The sequence below is a fragment of the Fukomys damarensis genome, unplaced genomic scaffold, assembly GCF_012274545.1.
Source record: "Fukomys damarensis isolate Sample0158 unplaced genomic scaffold, DMR_v1.0_HiC HiC_scaffold_19, whole genome shotgun sequence".
In the NCBI taxonomy this organism is placed as follows: domain Eukaryota; kingdom Metazoa; phylum Chordata; class Mammalia; order Rodentia; family Bathyergidae; genus Fukomys; species Fukomys damarensis.
Window position 1 is genome coordinate 32,048,593 of NW_022900931.1, and position 19,871 is coordinate 32,068,463.

The 19,871-nt window shown below is 48.0% G+C and overlaps 1 protein-coding gene across 6 annotated transcripts in view; it reads right to left on the bottom strand.

Moving 5' to 3' along the window:
* Positions 1-3,465: 3,465 nt before the first annotated feature.
* The window catches only part of Znf438 (zinc finger protein 438), a 199,876-nt gene continuing 183,470 nt past the window's right edge, over positions 3,466-19,871 (bottom strand). For 2 of the 6 annotated variants that reach the window (XR_004517945.1, XR_779619.1), the window contains 5 exons: positions 18,047-18,187; positions 11,149-12,807; positions 9,749-9,814; positions 4,986-7,373; positions 3,466-4,870 (listed from right to left, as the gene is read on the bottom strand). The gene's annotated coding sequence lies outside the window, so the exon portion shown is untranslated. Of the gene's footprint in view, positions 4,871-4,985; positions 7,374-9,748; positions 9,815-11,148; positions 14,930-18,046; positions 18,188-19,871 lie in introns of all 6 variants that reach the window. The other 4 variants (XR_779620.1, XR_779621.1, XR_779622.1 and 1 more) reach the window with 4 other exon arrangements.

Here is a 19,871-nt window from a genome sequence, read left to right on the forward strand (position 1 = left end):
GCATTCCCAGAGTGTGGCATATCCCTGCAATGGACTGTTCTCCAGCCTTGAGTGGGAATCGAGTCCAGACGCATGCTACAGAGTGGACGAATCTTGAAACATCTGCTGAGAGTCCATCTATAGGAAATGTCCAAAGCGGTAAATCTAGCGAGATCGGAAGCAGGGTGGTGCTTGCCTCGGACTGGCAAGCTGCAGGGTAGGGTCAGGGTGGTGACGGCCAAGAGGTGTGAGGCCGTTTGGGGGGAGGGTAATGAACGTGTTCTAAATTAGATTGTGATGACGGTCGCACAAATCCGTGAATACACTAAACACCATTGACTAGTGTGTTTCAATCAGGTGAATTGTAAGTATGTGATTTGTATCTCAGCAAAATTGCTTTTAAGTAAGGAGAAAAATAAAAGAGAGAGAGAGAAACTGGTGCTTGAGACGGGCCTTGGAGACTGGGCTGCAAATCCTGGCCCGTGGGCTCCTCCCATGCATCCACCTTTCCGAGAGCACTGGGAAATGGCAATCCTAGAGGCAGACCGTCTCCCGCCCGGAGCAGAGGGCCACAGTGCACTACAGCCAGGACACAAACTTTGGGTGTCTCGAAGTGTCTTTGGAAGAAATGAAGTCTTGCTCTTCTCCTCTTCCTCCTTCACACAGCTGCCAGCACCAACTTCCCCAAACACGGGTCGTAGCAGGACCCCTAGCCTGCAGGAGCCTGTTAGCCTGAACCACCCTCTTTCTCAAATGCAGCAGGCAGTTTCACCATGTGCTATCTTTATGCTCATCCTGGGCCTAGAATATCTTCTCTGGATTAAAAAAAAAAAATCAGAGCCGAGATCTTAATAAGATTAACTTCCCATGATGGTGACCCCAGGGCCCCGGTGAGGGCCTGGTTACACTTTCGTTCACCCCACAGCACTTGTCTGGCGCCTCTGGTGTGGAATTTGTTCCATTTCCCTTGGACTAACATATAGGCCTCGTAGTGGCGGGAGTAGTTGCTTTACATCGTTTGGATATTTATCTGGTGCTACTGAGCACAAGTTGCAGAAGTCATCATTGTGGGGGACACACATTTTATAAGGCCCTCACTCTGAAAATTTAAAGTCTATGCTTTCAACACATGTGGTAGGAGATTTAATATTCTAAATATAACAGGAGCTCTCACAAATCAATAAGAAAAGAGCAAATATCTCTCCAGAAAATAAAGGTAATTTCAAGTGCTACTGGTGAATGCATTTATTGTCACTTTTCTGGGGGACAGTTTGACAAAACACATAGAAAATACAACATACACTTTTATTCAAGAGCTCCACACTCAAGAGCTTCACTCGAGGGAGCAACCCGAGATATACACAAGGACCAAATCCAGCGACCTTAGATAGGGCGACTTATTATGTTAAGTAATGGAAATGGCACAGCCTTAGAATGGAATATTTAACAAAAATAAAGATTGTGCTTTCAGAAAGTAATAAAGGTCAGAAAAATATCTAAGATAAAGTAGAGAAAGAGACGGGTACACACAAACAACCCCCACTTCAATTCCAAGATATCTCACTAAGAAATGGTATTTTAGGTTACTTTTACTTTATTCCTTAATCTTTCAGTTATGATTACATATTTATTTTAAAATCGGGGAAATACTGGGAATGCTCATTGGTAGAGTATGTCTTTAACATGCACAGAGTCCTGGGTTTGGTGGCCAGCAATGGAAAGAAAAAGTAAAATTAGAAAGACCTAATTTTTTTTTTTTGAAAGAAGAATGTTAAGTCTAAAAGAAAGCTAGACAAATATGAAAAGGACCAGGGCTGGGCTGCAGCCTGTAGACAACTGTATTCTGTACTGTCTCAGTGGTGGCCATGGCCAGCTGATGGGCTGGAAGACTGAAATAATGATCAATAAATACACTTGATATCCCCATACAAATAGCTAAAGCCAAAGGAGGAAAGTGACAAAATTCTTAAAGCCTGGATAAGGTTTTTTTTTTGTTGTTTTTGTTTTATGACATTCAATGAATAGAAATGCTTGGAGACTATTGACAAAGGAAATAAAATAGACTAACATACTGTAAAGACTTAAAATGACTGTGCTTAAGAGCTAAAAATAATCAAAAGATCAGAAATGTCACAGATGGAGAAAATAAGGCTTAGAAGTATTTATCCACTTATCCTAAATCCAAGGGTGGTATTAGGGGTTGAATTGTATCCACATTAATATGTAGAAGTCTTAACTTCCAATGCCCCAGAACATGACCTTATTTACAAATCGCCATTGCAGATGTCACCAGCTAAGACAAGGTCATTAGGATGGGGGCCCTAATCCAAGTGCCTGCTGTGTCCTTCTAAGAGAGGGAAGTTTGGACACAGAGAGGCACACAGGAGAGCACTGTGTGAGCACGAAGACACAGATGGGCAAGGCATTTACAAGCCACGGTGTGCAGAGCACACAATGGAGCCGCCAGCAGCTTGGAGAGAGCCTCAGAAGGGCCATCACTGTGATGCTTTCCTCTGGGACCTGTAGGCTGCAGGCCCGTGAGACAACACATTTCTGTGGGCTGAGCCTCCGGGCCCATGGCTTTGTCTGGTGGCCCTGGTCCAGGGGTCATGTGAGAAGCAGCACCAAAATCCAGGGCCACTGACTCAGCCTGGTGCCTAGGCCCTGGAGCATCCTGTGCACGGCTCAGAGGGCTTTCCGGGTACACGAACTATGGACTCTGCACGGAGGTGTCTGTGATTCTCATGATCAGGACAGAACCTGCTCTGCAGTCCCAGCCAAAGTCAGCCGGGAACTTGGGTTGGAACTGGAGGGTACTTCACCCCTAGATTATAAGTGTGAGTGGAACTGGGTCTTAAATCCCCTTACCTGAGCATGAGGCCTGTAGGGTTCAGAACCTGGGGCCACATGCTGCAGGTTTACAGGACCCTTGTTGCCTGTGAGTGTACAATTTGCTACTAACAACTGATAGGACTAGTTCGTGAGCAGCTCCTTCATCCCAGGCACTTGGCTCCCTTCTTACATTCCTCCTCCGAGCCCAGATGTCTGAGGCAGGAATGCTGGGTCCTGCAACTCTTAATACACTCCAGATGGTGTTTGGAGTCCTGTTACTACTTAGGCAAAGCAAGGAGATGTGCGGGACAGTGCTGGCCTTGATGAAGTGGGTGCTGACCAAGACATCAGCCTGGGAGGATGGCAGTGACCGCCCAGCTATGCACAGGAAACTCACTTCCTGTGAAATGAGGGGAGGAGGACAAAGCCAGAGGCTGCAGCATCTCGCACCATCCTCAGAGAACTGAGGCCTGCCCTGTCTGTCCATTGCATTGTGTTCCGCGTCATAATCACCTTTTAAGCAAGAAACTGGCGGGCCAGAGCAGTTTACAAGGTTTGTGTCTAAAAGTCATGTTGGAATGCTAACTGTTTGGGATGAAACTAAACCCAACCAAGCCAAACCAAACTTCAGATTCAATTGTTTTATTTTGTTCTGTGGTTCTGGGGATTGGAGCTCAGGGCTTCATGCCTGCCGAAAAGTGTTCTCCCATTGAGTTCCAGCCCCAGCCCAATTCTCTAACTTGAGGACAGGGAGGGAGACTAGGCCATGTGTGCAGCTAGAACTCTGTGACGGTTAGGCTCTGGGCTGTCCCCAACATGACCCTGTCCCTGCTCAGGCCATCTCCCTATGCGTGGAGGACTCCCCCTCAGAAGGCTTTGGATCATGTAGCCCAGTCCTTAATTCAGGCTGAATCATTCTGAGAACCCCTGTGGGGACCCAGCCAGGACTCAGACCAATGTCTTCAGGCCCATGGGATGTTTGAAAATGCAGTATTTCTACAAGCAGCTCTGAAAACAAAATGACTCTTCCGGAAGCCACTGCCTCCAGCTGTATGAGGCCAAAAAAAAAAAAAAGCTCTCAAATTCAAGTTCATAATACATTTTGTACATAGTTTGTGGTTTTATAGTCCCTTTAATCTTTCTTCCTCCCTGCACGCCTACAAAGATCTGGGCATGAGCCTTGCCAACACACAGTTGCACTGCTAAGCAACAAACTTGTAAAACCAGGCTCTGGACTGTGGCCATCACTGCTTTGTAACATCTCCAAGAGCAGAGGGTGACATGATGGATTGAAATGGGGCCAAGGAACCATTACTATGTTTTGTGACAAAGAGCTGCTTTATTAAAGTCCTATGATTATAAATCAGGACAGCTGAAGGCTGTGTTTTCCTTGCCCTCTCCATATCCCAGGTGGACATAATCCAGTCCAGTGTTTTGTCCCCTCTGCCCAGCATCTTACCAGCTGGGCTGCCACAGGCTGGGGGCAGCCTCACGCAGGGAGAGGCTGTGACTGTGGAGAGAGAGACTGAGGTGAGCATTCTACAGCAGCCTGTAGCTTGGGTGCCTAGACTGTGCCAACAGCATTGACCAGATTCATCCAGCCCTTCCCAAGGCTCTCAGCACCCAGGACCCACAGCAAGAGGTTTTTCAGTTTCAATTTTGTTTATAAAAATCTCCATTTCAAAGGAAGATGCTGGCTTGCCAGGCTTCCTGCTGAGAGGCCACCACCACGGGAGGCCCAGCTTCTCTAACCCTCAAGCTCTTGGGAGAACTAAGTGGAAGAGGGGACTTCACAAAATAGTCCAGCAGAATGTCCGGCCATATTAAGTCTTGACCTGTGCCATCAACGTCTGAGTTTTTAGTTGTGATGGGGACTCATTAGCTGCTTCTCGGTAGTAGGATAATGATGTGAAGTAACTCAGCCACTCATCCTGGTTCCCAGGGCATCTGTCAGGATGGCCACCTTCTAGTTGGAAATGTCAGCCTTGGGCTGAGTGTGGACATCCATCCTGGTTTGGGGAATTCCTTCTGGGGCTTAGGCTGGTGAAATGAGCAACAGCTGAGAGATGCAAATTGCTGTTATTAGGGCATGTGTGACACACAACCAGCCCACATCCCTCCCTCATACGCACAGTGAAGTGTGGAAGATAATGGTTTAATCAAAGAAAACTCACAGACAGTAATACTGTGCAGACACAAACAGAATGAAGGACCGCTCTGTCTTCTTTGTTCATTCTTCACCACTTAAAGAAAATAAAATGCACATGTGGGAAATCTGTGTGAGACTTCCAAGTAGTTAGCATTCAAATTAAGGATGAAAACCTACTACTTTTAGGGTCTGGTATTGAAAAATGTATAATATTCTGAAGACAAGATATTTTTCATTCATTTTATCCCTCATTTCCCCCAGGAGAATCAAATCATTCCCTGTTGCAAAAGCATCCTGATTTCTCCACCAGAGAAGAAAAGCAGTTAAAACAGGTGGCCTGTGGGATTTTCCTATAATTAAATATTCCAGGAGACAGAAACTATCTTACAATTTGACCAATATGAAAGTTCTGGTTTACATGCATCCACATTTTGCCTTTCTTTTTTTTCTAGTCTTCCTTTTCTTTCTTTTCTTCCTGCCTTCTCCTTTTAGCCTTCATTTGAAAGTGATTTCTTTCAGAACCTTTAAAAAATGAGTACTTGCAAATATGTGGATGCTTCTGGAGTATTCTCCAAGTCTGGCTCAGGGGAGTCCCAGTCTGTCCCTGGTCCCCTTCTGTCCCCTCCAGGACTATAAGGACTGAGGCCGGGCAGGACCAGATCTGCCATCTTGAACTGCCAGGACCACACAGGGTGCCACACAGGTCAAATAGTCACCCTGAATGCTTAAAGTAGGAGTGCTTTGCTCTGTGTTAATTATATAATTGCCCTTTAGTAATATCAACAAGGAGGAAGAGGGGGACAAGGCAAGAGAGCAAAGGATGCCCCCTGTTCCACTACAGTTGGCTGAGCAGACTGGAGGGACATAGAAAATCACACCCCTCCCCTTATGACTCACTCCTGGTACCACTCTATAGAGGGACAAATTGCACAGCCCAGAGGAGCTGATGGGACAAATATCATGGAGTCTGGTTGGATTTGATTTCCAGCTCATTCACTTACTGGTAAACAAATCTCTCTCTCCTCCCTCTCCCCCACCCTCTGACACATCCATGGAGCATAGAGGTCCAGGTAAGAGCTCTGTTCTGCATTATTGCTGGCCCTGCAGAAGGGACTCTGCAAAGGACTGATGTGTCCCTGGACTGGATGCCTACAACTCCCAGAATTCCCAGGAATCAGGGGTCTGTAGGTACAAAGGAAGCATCAGGAATTTCATGTGTACAGTTACAGAAGAGCCAGCTTCATCTAAGGCGGGAGATGGTTACTCACAGGACCTCCCCCTTCCCACCTTTTCTGCCAGGGGTAATTATCATCCTCATTCCCAGCTGAGACAAAGGAGGAATAGGGAGACCAAGGAATTTCACTTGGTTGTGTGGCTGGTGAGGAAGGAATTCAGATCTGCTGGTGAAAGGGGCAAAGAGGAAGCCTCAAGTGCAGAAAGTAACCTTGGTATTGCCCTACAGAGGTTGCTCCAAGAACTTATGTCTGCAAACCCCATAGATAAGTAGAAAGCACACAGTCAGGCAGCCCCACATTCAAAGGGTTCAAGGGTTCACAGTGGAGCCACTTTGGCCTTATGGCTGCTCATTTACCCAAGTGTCTTCCTCACTTATGAAGCAGGGAGAGCAGTTGTTGCCTTCCTTCATAGTTGCAGCAAACATAGAAAGAGTCAATCACCAGCATAGTGCCTGTCTCTGAGAGATATTTCACCATATAAGCATCCAGAGTGTACTCACACAAACCTAGATAGTATGGGTGTGTATGAATCACATTCCCATCACGGGACACATACCCAGTACCCACAATTTGGAGGAGAAATGTATTTTGGCTCACAGTTTCAGAGGGTTCAGTCCACGGTTGGCTGGCTCCAAGGCACAAATGGCATGGTAGATGGGCATAGTGGACAAAAGCTGTTCAACCCACAGCAGCCAGGAATCAAAGGAAGGGTAAGAGCCAAAGCAAGAGATATACCCTCCAAAGGCACATGCCCAGTGAACCACCTGCTCCAACTGAGTAGCACCTCTTAGTACTATATTCAGGTATGAACTTATCAATGGATCGACCCACTAATAAATACAGCACCCCCAATCACCTCCCAAAGCCCTACCTCTTGTACTGACAGCATGGAGAGTAGAGGGACCACCCAGGCAGGGGGTGCATAAGCAACAAGTCTATTTATTTTACTCAGGTGCAAGCAAGCTGAATCCAAAAAGAGAGCACTCAGAGAAGAGAGAACAAATGCTTTAAAGGGAAGGGGTTGCTGGGGGTTGGTCTGGGGAGAAGTTGCTGTTGAAGAGAGTGTGGTCACACTTCTTGGAATAGGAAGTGCAGATGTATTTGGACTTCCTAGAACCGAGGAGTTAGGACACAATGCTTTATGTCAGCTTCATGCACCAGGCATGGCATTCTTGTCTCTGTTATAAAGAAAGAGAGAGTAGGGGAAGTAGGCACTGTTTCTCATGGCTTCTTTATGTGGGTGGCACAGACACCTTAGTTGGGAGAGACTAAGGGGACAGGGTGGTATGAGGTGGGGGTGATATGTAAGGTTAGTAAGGACCCATACCTGGGGAAGGACTGGAGTGGAAACATAGGTGGCTGCAGACGTGAAGATACAGAGGCCAAGGAAGGACTTAGCAGGTAGTGAGTTAACTATAGGGTCTATAGAGATAATTAGGGACCACTGGGAGAAGCACTGGTGGTGCAACTGTGGAGCACAGCAGAAGGAACAAGAGGGCTAGCCAGACAAACGATCACGTGTGTGGGGTGCCTAGTTAGGGCAAGGGCAAGCATGAGCATGAGAAAAGTTCCATTCCCAATGCAAAAAACAATTCATTTGAAGACATAACAGGATTACACATAAAATCCACAGGAGAGTGCATAGTAGAAACACAGGGTATTTAGGGTCCTATCAACCATTAACACACACCTACACACACACACACACACACACACACACACACAATTTATTTTTATTTTTCCTAAAGAGAGCCCTGAAACCAAGAAAGATCAGAGCCAATGGAATAAGGGAAGTGGGTGAAGTGGCAGGATAGATAGGGGCAGGGCATTCAGGTGTCTTCTGGAATTCAGAACAGCCTGAGGGAAGCAGATTTGCAATTTTCATGAGGAAGAGTCACACAAGTTATCAGCAGGACACAGCTTTACATGGGAGCAATGTATCCACTGTGGTGGGTCTCACAGATAGCTGTTAGGGTGCTGTAGATGACCAGGAAGGGTCCTGTCCACTTGGGCCAAAGTTTAGCATCCAAGATGGTCTAGGGGGCCTCTGAGGCTTTTGGGAAGCTTCAGTCTTCTCCAGACAAGCCAAGAATGTCTGGGAAGGAGCCAGTTGGGGGTCCATGGGGTCATGACTTAGAGGTGGCTGCTGGAATTGGGCAATCTGACTTCCAGTGGGGAGCCCCACAAGAAGAACATGGCTTGGGAGAAATCCTGGGCTTTAGGCATTCCTTATCCCAGTGACTGTTCTGGTAGCATTTGAAGCATGGCCCTGAAGGGGTGCTTTTAGTCAGGCCTTGCAAAGTCCCTCTATTAGGTAGAAAATCAGGCAATATTGACTGGCTATGTCCTGGGATCCTGCCTAATAGTTCCAGTTTGGGTCCTCTCAGGGGACATCCATGGGATACTTCAAAAATTTGGGCTGAAAGCATTTGCAGTTGCCCCCATAAACTGGGGCAGGGAAAATACCCACTCCTGTTTATCTGGGGAAAGAGTGGAGCAAGGATGACATTTAAATCAGTCCAAGTGAGGATACATGACTGGGTCAGGTATTGGAACTCTTGATATATTGGGTAGGGTCTGAGGAGAAGAAGCCCAGATGCTGGCTAATCTAGGAGAGTTCTGACAGAGAGAAAGTAACATGATCTCAGACTTGTCTTCTGCTTCTGCCACTATGGAGTAGGTACAGAGATGCAGAGGGCAAGGAATTAAGGCCAGACTATAGTCTGGATGAGGTGTGTGGTGGGATGGGGCCAGGCAGAACATATGGAGGAGGCTTAGAGTTAGGGGGTGGTGTCAGGTTGTCAGGAGGTTCAGCGGGGAGGGGGTGCCTGGAGGAAGTGGGGTTGGCAGGGGCTTTCTGAGGGAATAAGGCCACTGGGGAGAGAAAAAGTTAGTAGGGTCTGTCATCAGGGATGTCAGTGTTAGATGGGGTGCAGACAGGAGGGAGGAAGAAGGATTTGAAAGGCATCACAGGGGGAACACAGGGTGGGGATGCTATGGAGGGTAAAGAATGCTTGGACATAGGGTACTTCAGACCATTTGCCCAACTTTTGGTAATAATTATCTAAGTCCTACAAGACAGAAAAATCAAAGGTGCCATTTTCTGGCCATTGGGAGTCATTATAAAGTTTATATTGTGGCCAAGTGGCATTACAAAACAACAACAACAAACAACAAAATGACAAAAAATAAATTAATTAACTTGGGTGTTTAGCCTTCAGATCAAGGGGAGGGATAGAGAGGTTTTAGATTTCTCAGGAGATGGGCTGGGAGGGAGGAGGGGGAAATAGAGGGAGGGAAGATTTTCCATAGAGACCAGAGGAAGGTAATGAGAGTGGCAACAAGGGTCCACAGCAGATGTTGAAACCCAGGGCCATAACATAACATGGATGGATGGGTGACCAAGGCAGGCATCACCCTGGTTGACCAGACATCAAGGGAAAACTGTCTTCCCAGAGAATTTCCATGACCAGCACCGGATTTGAGAAACACAGAAAGTAGAATGAGCCTCTCTTCATCTCTGCAGGTGAGGGGATGGAATGAAAAGTCTTACCCCATCTGAAGCAGCTGGCAGGAACTGTCTTGAGCACAGTCTGAGAAGCCAATATCACAGGGTGACCTTGTTAAAACAAAAGGCTTTTGATAGGTCTTGACAGCCCTCCAGGGAGGGTCACTTATCCTGGGCTTTGGCACCAGATGTAGTGAAGGTGCAGGGAGCAGAGAGGCCACTGGGGAAGGGTTTGTGTGAGTAACGAGGCTGTATATTTTGCTCCAGTGAAAACGGGATAAGTCCATAAAAGAGTCTACACAGTGAAGGGAGAACAAAGGTTTTAAAGGAGAGGTGGTTGTCAGGGGTTGGTCCAGGGAGGAGTTGCTGCCTTGAGGAATTTGGGAGGCAGAGAGTATAGCCATACTTCTCAGAATGGGTGGTTCAGATGTATTTGGACTTCCTGGAACCAAGGGTTTGGGACATGGTACTCTGCAATGCTCTCCCTCCAGCACACCTCTGACACGAGACTGTTGGCGGTCATTCTAGATCTACACTGTAACAAGGTGCATCACTCCAAGAGGCCTTTCTGTGCAACCAAGAACTGAAGTAAACACAATATGTGTGAGGTTACTGCTGCACCACAGTGTACTGTAAGCTTTAAATAGAAGGAGTGAGGTCTTAAACAGTGATAAAATGCATAGCACAGTAAGTGTGTAGACCAATAATAGTCATTCATATTTATCAAATATTATGCACTGCACACAACTGTTTGAGTACATGCTATATATACTTTTATGTCACTAACAGTGAGGCTAGATGCTTGACATGAACATCATCACAAACACAAGAGGAATGTGTTGCACTGTTATGACAGCTATATCACTAGGTGACAGACGCTTTTTAATTTCATTATCATCTTATGAAATAATGGGTCCACTTACTGTCCAAAATGTGGCACCTGAATCTGTGGATTTAATGATATGTTCTATCCCCCTTTTCTTCTACCTTCATTACATTAGTAGATAAATACTATTTTACCTATTTTAGAGATGAGGAAATTGAAGGGTTAAACAACTTACCTCAAAGCTCATCTCAAGCTCTGTGCTCTTTCTCTTTGTTCCCCTTCAGGTTAAATCCCATCACCTCCTGTAACTGCCTCACCTCCCAGGCTCCAGGCAGCCTCAGCTTCAGCCTTTCAATTCCTGCCTGCCTGGGCTTATCTGGACACAGCTAGAGCAGGAGAAACAATCTAATCTGCTGCAGAGCAAGCCTTGTGTCCTTACTCCTGTCCCTAATATTATTAACTCAACTGAAATAGGTTCCATTGGTCCAGTGTGTGAATGTGTTGCCCCACTCACCCACCCCATGGCTCATGACTGGCTACAGAAAGAGGCACCGAGACTTAAATGCTCAAGCAAGTGGCTTAAAGCTGCCCTAGAGTGGCAGACTGCCTCTGTAGTCACCTTGTTTTTGTGAAGCAAATATATAGGACTTCTCCACCCTCTGTAAACAGCCCATTGGCATGGAGACTGCAGAAGCAGAGGTCCGGTGCTGCTCAGGGCATGAGTGAGGGGTGCATCCCCTCTCACACATCTTGGGCTTAGTGTTCTGCAAGTCGGAGAACTCGGCACTGAATTGCACGAAGGGGCCCAGCCTGCTTCAGCTACTGCATCAGGATCAGAACCTTGCAGATCCAAAGAATATCAGTGTGCTCCCCATTCCAGCAAGGCTTGCGCCCATGTCCCTGCAGGGGAACAAAAGCGGACAGCAGAGCCTCCTCAGTTGCACATCACTTGACCTCCTTCTGCCTGCCCCATTCTGCCTCGACAAGTATTTTCTGCCTCCTCACTCAAGCCCAAGCTGTGGCCAGGGGTCACTGAATCCATTATGCTAAACAAGACCTAAGACTGTCGTTTTAGAATTTCTAGTGACCTAATTCCCTCTATCTGTTTTTCACAACTCTTCTAATTTTCCCTCTGTTGTTTATAAGAGCAATCGCTGGACTGAGATCAAGCAGCTCTTGGTGCCAAGGCCCCAGAGAGGCTGTGAGGTTCAGAAGTATGGAGAACAGTTTCCAGGCTGCCAGCACCTCCTGCCCAGAGGCTGGCATTGGAGCAGGTGCGTTGGATCCCTGGGGTCAGCCCCAGGTGGCCTTGTGGGTGCATCCAGGCCTGTGTGACTCACTGCTCAGGGCTGGGCTTGTGGCCTCCTCAGCTTCATCTCAGTGGAGGGAGAATGGCTGGGATGAAGGTGACCTCACCTGGCTGCTACAGAATGAAGACCAGTGTTCATGGTGAAACGTGAAGCCTCCCTGTCCGCACTACTCTGCACAGCACTCTCTGACTGTGAGCTCTTTGCTTTTTGCAGCAGCACAACCTGGGAGGGCAGGAGGACCCTGATGTTCTCATTCTCTAGTTCTGCAGATGATGAAGGTCTGAAGGGTAGGGGATGGGCTGCCCTCCATGCAGCTGCCAGTGTTTCGGGTTCAGAGTGACTCTCCCATGTCCACCCTCACCCAGCCTTGCAGGATCCCTGCGGACTAGAGGGGCTGGCCAGTGTGAGATTACTACCCTGACCCTGCAAGGAGAAGATGAAAGGAGTGCTGTAAGGGACTTGCCCAAGATCATGGCACCAAGTGGAGAAGCCCAAACAGAAACAGATGTTTCTGATTTTAAGTGTAGAAAGTCTACATGCAAATCAGAAAGTTTAAATTATCTGTGTTCTTTCTATAAGTGGTAGGACTATTTGGAAGACATCCACGGTGACTCCTAAACTCTATTTTGTCAGCTTGATAGATTTTCCTCTGTCCATCCCACAGATGGAGGCCTTCCGGTGGGGCTGGCACCTGCACACTCGGGAATATAAGCCCTTACCCAGGACCTGGGTCAGGCTTAGTGGTTTCTGTCTGCCTGTTCCTTTAGTGGCCCTCTGTCACCATCATCATCATCACCTCCACAGACCCATGGGACAAACAAGGGCAGGGACAGTTCACCACCAAGGTCACCCAGAGGGAAACCAGGAATGTTGGGGTTCAAACCCAAGGATTCTGCTCCAGTCTCTGCATTAACCACTTGGCTCTCCAGCCTCTTTCCAAGCAGTGCTTACTCCTCCTTCTGCTGTGTCTGCAAGGGGAGAGGAAAGGATTGGATTTTAGGACACGAAGCCCCAAGCTCAGGACTGCACTGTCTTAGATTATCCGATTTAGAGCTGTAGCTGGTTTGGGAGGCTCAAATTTCCAGACTAATTTTCAAGAAGCTATATCTAGGTATTTAGCATGAACCATGGGAGGAAGAAATATTCAGGAGTAAACCTTCTTGATCTGACTCTTAAATTTTAATGTGCACACAAATTCCCTGGAGATGGTGCAGAAATCCAGACTGAGACTCAGCAGGTCTGGGTGGGGCCCAGATTCTGCATTTCCAACAAGCTCTGAGGGAAGGGAGAACTGGCTGGTTTGTGGCCCCACCTTTAGCAGTGAGGCTCTAGGTTTCCAGGCTAGATTCCTGGGGTCTCCTGAAGGTGCCCTGGGGGCAGGCCTGCAGGGTCCAGGGAAGGTGTTTTGAATGAGATTGCCCTTGACAAAAAGGCTTTTACTTGCTCTGGGAAAAAAACATTTGACAACCACAGCTCTAAATAAAATATCCAATACATTTGGAGACACTCACTCGTGTGTGTGGCAAGACATTTCTGTCCCCAAAGAGAAAGAAAATGTTCTATATACTTTGCTGACTCAGGGGACTAAAAAGCTATATTTGGACAGCTGGCCTCACATTGAACTCCTGCTACCTAATAGAAAATGTTGGCGGTACTCTGCTTAGAAATAATTATATTTACATAGTCTCTCTCTCTCTCTCTCTCTCTCTCTCTCTCTCTCTCTCTCCTTTCATAGAGAAACTTCTTCTGGAACGCATCAGCTCCAGCTCTTCCATTTGAGGCCAGAAATGTATTTTCCCCGCTGTGTCTAATTTTCTAATGGGAGGAAGGGAGAAAGAAAGCTTCCAAAATTGTAATCATGAAATTGTTACCTTCACGGGAAAAATCAGTCTATTTGTCCAGAATGTTGAGTGAAAGCTCACTACCAGACCAGAGGAAACAAAATATTGGGGGCACTGGACTGGAAGGAGCTGAACATAAATCCAGTGTTCTGGAAGAAAGGAGCTGTGTGATGAAATATGTTAGGGAAATGCCGTGTTAAGCAAGCCTCTCTCCTGAGGGATTTCTTAGAGTCTGTTATGAGAAATTACGGTTCTACCTCCCTAAAGGAAATTATAGTCAGCAGTGCTTCCCAAATTTCTCTGATATCACACAGAGTTTCCCTTTCACGGATGTTCCAAGGGACACTAGAATTCCATGGACCCCAACTTCTAGGAGCGACTGATCGACCCCAGCCCTAGACCACCTAATGCAACCCTAAACCTGGGAAAGTGCCATCCCTTAATGGGCTGGATCAGACATCAAGATCTTCCATCTCCGGAATTAAATTCCAGAAAGTTCCAGCAAGACAGACTCGACCAGCTCTGGAAGTTTGGTGCTAAGGAGGATGGCCAGGACTGGGTTTCATTCCCCCTGTGACTCCAGAGTGACTCACAGACAGCCATCAACAAGTCGGAGTTCTGCTGGCTGTGGGAGGACTGCAGGGAGGAGACGCCCCAGCTGGAGGATGTGCAGCGCTCCCAGGAGGCCAGGCAGAGGCAGAGCTAGCCCTTGCTCAGTGGGAGAAAGCAGGAAGGTGGGTTTGCTGGGAAGAGAAGGGCATGGGCATCCCATTTAGACGGGACAAGGGCTCATAGTGCCTCTAGTTCTCTTCAGCTTCCTTGAGCCTCGGTCTGCTCATTTCCCAAAGAGAGTAGCAATTTGATGGTTCTCAGGCCCCTCTGGGTCTGGCAGTCAAGGCTTCCAGCATGGATGGCCCTAGTGTGATGTTAGGCACTAGTTTTAAAATTTTTAATCATTATGTATTTGCCTGACCATTTATTACAAAAATGTGTGAGCTAGCATGTGCAGGTCCGACTTTCCCAGATGCCCTTGCTCTGATGGAGGCTGAGGCAGGAAGATCCAGGTGTTCTAGCAGTGCACAGGTGGGGAGTAAAAATGACAGGTGAAGAAAGCTGGAGTGGAGGCTTGCAGGACAATTCTGGCTTCTTGGAAAGTGTGCCTCCTGGCTGCAGGATTCAAGCAGGTGCAGGCTAGAAGAGGCAGCTGACTGTCCCCTGCAGGGACAGGTGTGCGGACATGTAAGAAAGTCTGTGGAAGACAGGGAATAACAAAGAGTGCAGTTCCTCGCTCACCCAGCAGCCCTCCCATCTGGCTTCTGTCCCTTTGGATTTCAAGAATTGCATTTAATTTATTGGATGAGATTATCTTAATTCATAATTCTTAACTCTCAAGAACACTTCTGGAAAAAGTTGTGCTTCAACTAAAATATAGGAGAGGACGCCTTCCCTTAGCTGGAAGTAGGTCTCCCCTTGACCCCTTAATGCTGCAGATTAACATGACATGGGACTGCAGCTGCAGAGGCTGGGCTTAAATAATGTAAAGCTTTCTATTTTCTGACTATGGCTCCAGCCTGGTTTCGGCAGGAGGGCTGTGCCTATTCATCACTCTGCCACAGGGAGTAAGAACAGTCGCCAGGACTCGTGTGTCACAACTTGACATTTACTAATTCACTTAGCTCTGTGACCCAGGGCATGTCATTCTGCCCATTATGCCGATGAGGACAGCAAGGCCCAGAGAAGTTAAATCATGCCCAGGGTCGGAAAGGCACACAATTGCAGAGCTAAGATTTCAAGGCCTTAACCACTACTCTGCCTCCCCCGGGGTGAGGTTCAGGGCCTTTATATAAACTTTTTGGTCATCCATCCAAAAAGAAACAGGGAAATGCTAGACGCGTGGATTTCCACAGCCCGTAATTTGCAGTATGGACTGAGGTGACCACAGAGCTTTCCCTGAAATAACACGGGAATCTGGGACCCGGCTCGGCCTGGCCCAGAAGCCCTGCTCAAGCTTTTTCATAGGCTTAGAGGGGGAGAGGGAGCCAGTGAGCCCTGCCCGGGGCTGTGGGGGGAAGCCCGGTGATTTGCTGCTTATCTTCCCAGGACAGAAGAGAGACTCCTTTTGTGCAATACTGTAAATGCCCTCCAGGTACTGAAGGCCCTGGACCGCCATCCAGGCAGGCGGCAGAGGGAGCCTGGAAAGGCTGGAGCCTGGGCCACCCAGCGCTTGGGTGGGCTGCGTGTAGGCCGGGGGCCTGGACCACCGGAGCAGGAGGCACCCGCCGGGCCTGCTCCCCTGCCCACCCTGCCCGCGATGCCAACATCCTCGAGACCAGCCTCGCTCTCCCTCTTCCACACCTCACATCTGGGCTGTCAGCACATCCTGGAAGTTTCCGCTGAAAATCCGCTCTTTTCTCCACGGCTGGTGTGGCTTCCAGCCTGAGGGGTGCGGGGCCTCCGCTGTCTGCCTCTGTGCTTGGTGGCCCGGCTCCAGTCCTTCCTGCCCTCCTCCTCCTCCTCCCCGAAGACCCTGACCTGGCCTGGCTGCTTGCAGATGTCGGTGCTCACTGGCCGCACCCTACCCTCCAGCCCCAGACCCCGAGGTCTGAATGGCTCCTTTCTCACCTCTCAGTTCCTGCTCAAACCACCACCCTCCGGTGAGGCCCGCTGGAGCGTTTAGAGTGGACCCCGGTCTCCTTACCCGTCCTCTTTCTCTTTGTTAATTCCCTTTCGCCAGCAATTCCTGGGCAGGAATCCCTTCCGAATGTGGCCGCCAGGTACACGTGTACACACACACACACACACACACACACACACACACACACACCCCACTAGCAGCAGCAGCTCCTCGGAGGGGAGAAGGATGTGACAAGCACTCATCTCCTGTCACAGGGATCTTTAGAAGCCAAAGAGACCGGCAGGCAGTCGACAGTTTGGCAAAGCAAAGCAAAATGGGCAGGGAGAAGCACCTTTGCCTTCGTCAGAGCAGGCTACTGATAGACCCCTCAGTGTCCCTGAGGCCCCCCATGAGATCACCAGCTCCTGGAGGGCAGTGCCTCGCTCAGAAGCTGGCAGGCGCAGGCGTCATCAGAAGCTTGTCAGATTGTGTGGACAGTAGCCTCAGGACACACTTCAGCATGTGAGCCGAACCCTGCAGGGGTGCCTGGGTGGGAGCTGCGGACCCCCCAAATTTTGCCTCACATTCAGGTTTCTTGTGATCTGCCAATTCCGTTTGAGGGAAGGCAGCAGCCACAAGGATATTCCGCCTGAACGTTCCACCCGGCCCCGGTAACCTGCAGGACACACCCTGGAAACCAGAAAAACAGTGGCACCCTGCCTGCCCGAGAGAAAGAATTAAATCTCTGCAAGCAATGTGGAAGGAAGGGAGCTTAGAAATTCAGCGAGCACAATCTCTCAGCCTCCTGCTGTCTCAGGGAATATGACAGGAAGGCCGGCTCGGCCTCAATTCTTCCACATTGGTCCCTCACAAGGATCCTGAAATTCTCTTTCCTTGATGGAAGTCCGCTGCCCTTCAACACTCACTGGCATCATCCCCCCTTCTTGCTAGTCTGCCTCCTTGAGGGTATGAAAAGTTCTGAAGGCCTGGGCCTTGCTTCCACTCACGGGCTTGGGACGGTGCCTTTGTGAGGGAACAAAACAACACCTGCTGGGGTCTGTCAGCTCTTCTTTCTTTCCGCTCCCTTGTCCCCCTCCCTCAAGGGAGACCAAGGCACCAGGGGAGCTGTGCTTCTGGAACACCAGAAACCCCCAGGAGAGGTGAAGGGGCCATCGTGTGGGCTATCTGGTCAATCTGCTGGTCATGGAAGCGAAGTCTCAGCTGTGTTGCTAGAAGCAAGGTGGGAAAGAATGTCCTTTTTCGCTGAGAATGAAGATGATAGGTTTCTGGCTTTGTACACTCGGATGAGGTTAACTTTTTATTCTTACAAGAAAAAAAATCCCAATTCTCGGAAATAGCAGTTTAGTGGGGAAGTGTGCAGCTTTGAAAGCATTGCAAGCAGTTCGATTTGCAGGTTCCCTGTCTTTCAGGATGTGTATTTTCTGTGTCTGATGATAGGCTCGTTACACCTTGTCTCTGCCAGGGACACATACAGTAAATTGCTGGCTCCAACCCTGTAATCTCTTAACCATAAGGTTCTGACATTTGTTGGCCCGTTGTTGCGTGGTTGGATCGTTAACAAGGCTTCTAATTTTACTCTTTGAATTTAACATAAAAAGTTAAATGGGTGCATGTAGTTCATACTTTCCAACCTCAGAGAGCCCTGAAAGAGAAACCTATGAAGTGTCTGAAGTCCACGGTTTTATTTTTAAATCCCATTTCTTCCCTCAGGTTCCTTACACAGATACTTACGAGACAGACCAAAGGGACATGTGTCTCTGGGGCCGGGCTGCGCCTTGCTGTGGAGTCCCTAAGCCCAGTGACGGTGATTTGTCCTGCATGGTCACCTTCCTTCTGAGGTCAGACTGGTGTCGTGAGGCCCCATCCACTCACCTGTAAAAAACAAATTGGAAACTGGCACAAGAAAGGCAAGTGCTGAGTCATGACAGGAGAGTTTGGCTCTGAACCTCTCTCACGTGGCCCTTTTTAATGAAAAGAGATTTAGTGCTTGTTCCTGCCAGCTCTGTTCACCTTCGCACGCCCCTTCCTTGGTTACACCCTCACCTCTGCCTAGGGAAGGACGCATTTGCCTATGGTGCATCTTCAGGCTGACCACTTTTTTTTTTAGAGACATGCCTATAGACATATATTTTGGGGTGTTTTTGAGGAATCAACTCCAACAGAGAAGATCCTATAACATACGTGATTGAGAAAGCATCCTTCACAATTTTTTGCTGTAGCTGTGTTTATCATTAACCAAATTGTGGGTATTTTCAAAAGGAATCCTTATATTGTCTCTGCTTCTTCTTGACGACAGTTTTAAAGCAAAAAGCCCAAAAGTCATTGGCTCCAGCTGGAAGCTCTGCCCAGGTTTTACAGGCCCTTGGCCCTTTCTGCCGAGGCATGTTCCCTGTTTTCACCTAGAAAACCAGGACAGCAATGCTCACAATGAGTGACCAGACTTAACCAGCCACACCTGTTGAGACAGGAGAGTCAGGGGTTAGGGAAGATAAGGTTCTTCCACATGTTTGTTTTTTGTTACTGTAACAGAATATCTGAGATGAAAATCACTTTTAAAGAGGAGAGCTTTATTTGGCTCCCACTGTGGAGATTTCAGTCCACACTTGGGCAGACCCAATTGCTTTGGGGCCTGTGGCCAGGCAGCACATCACAGTGGAGGACACACAGAAGAACAAAAGCCATTTACTTCGCGACCAGGAGGAAACAGAAACTGCTGGGCTTCGGGCTTCCTGTTTCTCTTTCGGGAATAGTACCAGGTACCTAAGACCTTCCACTGGGCCTCGTGTCTGAAAGGTTTACCCACTTCCCATTGGCATTGAGGGCCAAAGAAAGGAAACAGGCCTTTCTTTTTCTCAGAGCTGGGATGGAACACAGGGCTTTTCCACATAGCAACAGCTATACCACTGAGCTACACCCCCGCTGGGACCAAGCTTTCAACACACGGCCTTTGGGTGACATTGACGATCCAAAACACAGGGCTGGGCATGTAGCTCAGAAGTTGCGCTTGCCTAGCATGTGTAAATCCTTGAGTTCAAGTGCAAAATGTGGGGGGGCACCAAAGCCAAAGTGCATCGTTCATTCTGGTCACTAGACAGAGAGTGAGCACACTTATCCCCCAAGCTTTCTGGGATCCAGAAACTCATAGTAAAGCAGAATAAAAGGGTGACTTTCTTGGCATTTATGTGCCAGCGTGGGGAGAAAAGTGACACTAAAATAAATTATATGACTATTTGTGATGAGATCTTTTTTATAAAGTAACTGAAGATAATTTTCTACATTTTGGAAGAATTACCTAGGAATTCATTATTATTATTATTATTATTGATATCTTGGGTAAATTCATCTGTAAAACATTATTTCAGCAATAGGGGCTTGATAATGGGGTGGTGGCTCCCGAAATGGAGTTGGATAACAGAATCAAGAGTAATTTAGATAATCTAATATTTTCTAATAATATTGCCAGTCACTTAACTCCCCACAGCATGGGAGGTTAGCTCCATTCTTTTCTTTCCTTCATTCCCCCAAATTTGATCTGTCACTGCATCCTCCTCAATCC